The 6,000-nt window shown below is 42.1% G+C and overlaps 1 long non-coding RNA gene across 1 annotated transcript in view; it reads right to left on the reverse strand.

Annotated features, from left to right (window-relative positions):
• LOC127573463 (uncharacterized) overlaps window positions 1-5,262 on the reverse strand; it is a 64,290-nt gene extending 59,028 nt beyond the window's left edge. The window contains exon 1 of the long non-coding RNA XR_007956776.1: window positions 4,979-5,262. This is a non-coding gene — a long non-coding RNA (uncharacterized LOC127573463). The remainder of the gene's footprint in view (window positions 1-4,978) is intronic.
• Window positions 5,263-6,000: the final 738 nt, after the last annotated feature.

The following is a 6,000-nucleotide window of genomic DNA, read 5'->3' on the forward strand; positions in this document are numbered from 1 at the left end:
GACCTGGAGGTCAGTGACTAGTGGTGTTCCACAGGGATTTGTTCTGGGACCCCTGCTCTTTGTGATTTTTATAAATAAGTTGGGTGAAGAGGTGGAAGGGTGGGTTGGTAAGTTTGCAGATGACTCGAAGGTTCGTGGTGTAGAGGTAGTGCAGAAGGTTGTTGTAGGTTGAAATGAGATATTGACAGGATGCAGAGCTGGGCAGAGAAATGGCAGATGGAGTTCAAGTGGCAGATGAAGTGATACACTTTGGAAGATCTAACTTGAAGGCAGAGTACATGGTTAATGACAGGATTCATAGCAGTATGGAGGAACAGAGGGCTCTTGGGGTTCTAGTACATAGATCCCTCAAAGTTGCCATACAAGTTGATAGGGTGGTTAAAAAGGCGTGTGGTGTGCTGGCCTTCATTAGCCAGGGGATTGAGTTCAAGAGCAGAGAGGTAATGTTGCAGCTCTATAAGACCCTGGTTAGACCACATCTGGAATATTGTGTTCAGTTCTGGTTGCCACATTATAGGAAGGACGTGGAAGTTTTGGAGACGGTATAGAGGAGAGTTACAAGAATGCTGCCTGGATTGGAGAACATGTCTTATGAGGAGAGGCTGAGCAAGTTAGGGCTTTTCTCCTTAGAGAGATGGAGGATGAGAGGAGACTTGATAGAGGTATATAAAATTATGAGAGGCATAGACAGAGTGGACAGCCAGCACCTTTTTCCCAGGGTGGTAATGGCCAATAATAGAGGTCACCTGTTTAAGGTGTTTGGAGGAAAGTTCAGGGGGGATGTCAGACGGGTTGGTTGGAGCTCATATGATAGGGTCATTTAAGAGACCCTTAGAAAGGCACATGGATGAAATAAAAATAGAGGGATATGGGAGGTGAAGTAGAGAGGGGCATAGATAGAATGTGGATAAGGTTTATATAGGTCAGCACAACATCATGGGCTGAAGGGCCCATACTGTGCTGGACTGTTCTATGTTCTAAAAAGCCAGCATGTGGGCAAATAGACAAATGGATTCCGCATGTGCTGTATTATTCCAGGAATCAGTAATGACTTCAGGATGTCACTAAGCATTCTACAACTATTTTGAAGCCTTTTGAAATGTTGTAATGTAAATAATATTGACTATTTTGTTGGTATGGTGGTCTAGTGGTTAAGTTATTGGATGAGTTCCAGAATTCCAGACCATTAATCCAGAGATACAAGCTTGAATCCCATCATAACAGTATGGGAAATTAAATCCAAGTGATTAAATAAACCTGGAATAAAATAGTTGGTCTCAGTAACCATTAATCTACTGGTTTGTTTAAAATCTCATCTGATTTGTAATGACAATCAGAGAAAGAAATCTGCTGTCCTACCAGGTCTAACCTAGGTGTTACTCTAGACCGACCAATCCATTGACTCTTAACTGCATCCTCATTTCAAGGTTAATTAGGGATGGGCAGTAAATACTGGCATTGCCTGTGATGTCCACATATGAATGAATAAAACAAAATCACAAATGCATTTTCTTTGTCTTTTTGTGAAAGTTGTAGAGTTCTTTTAAAGACATGATGAGATGATGGTGGAAAATGTTATTGCTCCAGATTAGAAGTAAAGAAAGCAGTACATACTTTCCAGTGGCAATAGGTTGACCAACCCTCCAGGTTTGCTCTGGAATCACCAACAATTAAAGATTAATCTCCTTGCTGCACTAGTCAGCAACCTCAGAAATAAATCATAATTGTATTAAAAATTGTCTTTGTTACATTTTCTTTGAATGTCTATGTTTATTTGTTGCAAAAAATTAAATGCAGAAGAAAAACTGACAGGGTGGTAATGGAAGATGGTTGGTCAGATCATACAAACTCCAGGAGAAATTACAATCAGAGTTAACAGTCAGGCTATAAATGTGGAATGAAGAAGTTATACAGGTTTCCAGGTGCCTGTGACTAGTATCTGCTCATTTTTTGGTCAAGACATTCATGTTTGCCAATGTTATTTATCCATTGTCAAACTCACGCAGTGACTTCAGTTGTCATACAACATGTAAAATTCATCAATGAGAATTTCAATTACATCAGTCCGAAAAATGACAGTCATTGTTCGCTCACAGAATAACTAGCGTTTGCTAACACTGAAGCTCAAAAACAATATTCTTTAAAGAGCTGAATTTCAGAAAACTGTAGATACTGTAAATCAGAAATAAAACGAGAAAATGCTGGAAGCACTCAGCAGGTCAGGCAGCATTTGTAGAAACAGAAACAACTTAATATATAAGGTTGAAGACCCCTTATCAGAAATTCATGAATACCATTGCATAATGTTCTGATGAAGGGTCTTTGACTTGAAACATTAACTCTGGAGAGAATAAATAGCACTCTCTAGTAGCTGAAAAAGTGCTAGTGATCTCATATACACAGCAAGAGTAGGTGATGAAGGCATAGTTGTGTAGAAGTGCCGATGGCTGAGAGAAATTCAACTGGAGCATTTCAGTGAAACCACTGTTTTTAAAGCAAAATGGCATCGTATGAGTGAACTGGTTATTAAATGGCATTGTCCAATATCACAATCTTTCACAGTTTTTGTTTGAAACAGTGTTAGGGAAGTATTCTATATGTTGTAATGCCAAGCAAAATGAATTTTTATCCCCAGTGCGTGGAAAGGGCTAAGAGACTCAGTGCTGTATTCCAGGGATTGATGTTTTGATGGCTTCTGATTACTATTGACACATATAAATAGGATTTGGAAACTTGCTGCTTAACTCCACAGGTGACAAGGAGGAAAGATATCAAATTGACTTGGAGATGGCAGCCAGCCTAACTCCAAAAAAGAGTTAGATAGAACTTGGCATCATTTCTTAGAGAGTGACTTGGGTGGAATCTGAATTACAAATCAAGATTGCAATATTAAACTGTACCTTGCACTATTTGTCAAATTGAGCTGCACAGTTCTATGTAAACTGGAACTATAGAGTAGTTGTTGGTGATATCGATCCTCATTCAATGCCAATTTTATACTAACTCAGGCAAATCATGTACAGCTCATGCCTTGTGTACATCCCTCATGGGGAAACTGGATTTGAAGAGAAGCAAAGCCTCCATCCCCATTACACCAATCACCCACATTCCTAATTTTTGCATGTTTGTTGGGAGTGAGCTCGTTGAATTTGACAGGACTGAAGTGTGTTGCTGCAAGTATCGTCCATGCTTGTGCTGGAGACTAAGGTGAAAGTTACCCGTTTTTCCCTGAAGTACGAGTGTCTCAATTGTGGCCTAATTGGGCTGCCAGCATGAGTATGTGGCCAACTAATGAAGGCAAGGTTGGTAGGGGGGAGAAGGGCTCCCTCCAGAAACCCCAGCCTACACCACTAAACACTTTAACTGGTCATTTATTTCAACTGTTGACATTTGAGAAGATTCTGGGCAAGAATTGTTCTCATTCTCCTTGATCTGACATTGTGAATCCATTCAAAATGAACATAGTTCTAAAACATAGTTATAACAATTACAAAAGGATAATTTTTATTAATGTAAAAAAAATCCTTACACTACGAACCAGCTAAAAAAGTTTTAGTTTCATTCCAGATAAAGTTCAATAAGCTTTTGGATGGGCTGAAATTATCTGTTTATATCTTCTGGCCTTATGAAAGTATCACCATCAAATACATTGCCAGGTAAACTATGGGTTTGATGTAATGTCAAACTTCCTCCACGCCAAATTGTCATGTCCTTCCAGACTGCAGGAAGTAATAATGTGAACACAGCTCTGAAAGAGAGAGTTTATATCGCTTGAAATGGGAAAATTTTTGATTAGAAAATATTGTTCCAGAGCCTTATCTTATACAATAGGTACCACAGACTAAAATATGCCCTTTTTTTGTTCCTTCTTTCTTGCATTCAAATAAGAGGCTCCAACCAAGAAGCATGCAAACCTAGGATAATGTGTTTCACCATTTGCATTCCTGTTCTGTGTTTAAAGGTGCTGTTACCAAATGCTACCACATGATGACAGCAACTGCATGCTGCTCTCTCTTTCTCTGGCAGTTCTTTGAGAATCGAGGATGAATTGCTTTCATACCAGTTTTGTGGGTTCTGAGATGACTTATGAGGTCAGTGTGGGACCTGCAGACTTTCCACAGGTGAGGCTGGAGGTTGTTGGTGGTGTAGGTAGCTGGATAGTTTGTACTCCTGCCATTTAAGCTGAGCTTCTGAGTGCTCCAAGCACATAAACTCAACATTCTCAACCTCTGCCCAAATGCTCCATCTTCATTTTGAGCAATCGTTGTCAGGGATTCCCAAAGGTCAATGGGAATGTCACACATTTCAAGGAAGTTTTGAGAGCATCCTTGAATAGTTTTGTGTCCACGAGGTAATCACTTGCTGTGTCTGTTTTGGGAGCCTAGTGTCTACCCACTGAAGCCAATTAGAACCTGTGAATGTGATTAGAGCCTCAACACTGGGGATTTTGGTTTGGAAAAGGATACCAACATTGGCAAGATAAGAAAAACAATGGATTGGAAGACTTTGAGGAGAAATTATTGATGGCATATTTTAAGAGTTGTAGCATCATAGAGTCACACAGCCTAGTAACAGCCCCTTTGGCCAATGCTGTCCACCCTAACCATCAAGCACTTATCTGTACTGATCCGATTTACCAACACTTGGTCCACTGCCTTCCATTCCTTGGCAATTCAAGTGCTTGTCTAGAATATTTACTTAATGTTGTGAGAGTACCTTCCTCCACCACCCACTCTCAATGCCTTGAGGTACCTGCTGTAGGTAGTCCATGACTCAGAAGCCAACAGGAGGACAAAGGATCACTTCTGCCTGGGAGAACCATGAGTTTTGTACCCGGTTTTATGCTAGGGCTGGAGACAGAGCCCACAGGTATAGGGACAGTGTGTGATTCAGCAGCCCCAGGGTCCGGAGACGCAGGTGTAACTCCTTCGCTTCGCCCCGGTTTCCGCGAGCAAATGTTGGCTGTTCCCCGCAGTACCTCAGCATTTCCGCAGAAGTCTCAAAGCCACTGTCAACAGTCCGTGAGCACGAAGTCTACAGCAATTCCACGGTGGGAAACCCAAGCCCGGCCGGTCCGGGAACGGCTTCTCCATTCGTTTGAACGGAAAGGAACGCGAACAAGGCACAAAGGTGAGTTTCAGCTGATTGGGCCGGCGGTGGCTGGGGGGACGCGTCAGCGCGTCCGTCACTGCTCCGTCACTCAGCCAATCGAGTGTTACGCTGGGCAACCGACTCCAGCCCCAGGCTATCCGACCTGGCGCAGGATCGAATCCCCGCTCATCTGCAGTTAGGAAAACCAAGGGTAAACTCATTTATATATTTTTTTACTTATTTTCTTTTAATGTACTTTAATATATTTAACTTAAAACAAATTAAAATAATATTTTAAAATTATGTCATCAGTTTTAAGTATGTGTACATCGGGGTCATTTAAAGATCATGTAAAGCCTCACAGACTTTTTACGGCAGGTGAAGCTCCGCCCCAACCTTGCCTGCCAGTCAAAGGCAAGCGGATGTTCTGTTGCTGGGGTTTTAATGGCATCTCCGTTGAGGTTTATCTGCAACTCACTGCCCGACTCTGGGTGGTCCGAGACGTTGGGACCAACACAGGTCTACTTGGTTACAGGCTTGGGGGGGGGGGGGGGGTACAAGTCTCCCAGAGTGGATGGAGACACAAGAGGCTGCAGATGCTGGAATCTGGAGCAACGAACGAATTGCTGGAGGAAATCAGCGGGTCAGGCAGCATCTGTGGAGGGAAATGGACAGTCGACGCTTGAAGGGTCTCAACCTTTCTTTCTCCTAGTGTGAACATTTTTTAATAGCTTTTGTTTAGTGTTGGCAACTAGCTGAGCTAAGGGTGTGTAAGTTGGCATTTTTTTCAGAGACACAAGACACTGCAGATGCTGGAATCTGGAGGAAAGAACAAACTGCTGGAGAAATTCAGCAGGTCAGGCAGCATCTGTGGAGGGTCTTGACCCAAAACGGTGACTGTCTACTTCC

The sequence above is a fragment of the Pristis pectinata genome, chromosome 8, assembly GCF_009764475.1.
Source record: "Pristis pectinata isolate sPriPec2 chromosome 8, sPriPec2.1.pri, whole genome shotgun sequence".
NCBI classification, from domain to species: Eukaryota; Metazoa; Chordata; class Chondrichthyes; order Rhinopristiformes; family Pristidae; genus Pristis; species Pristis pectinata.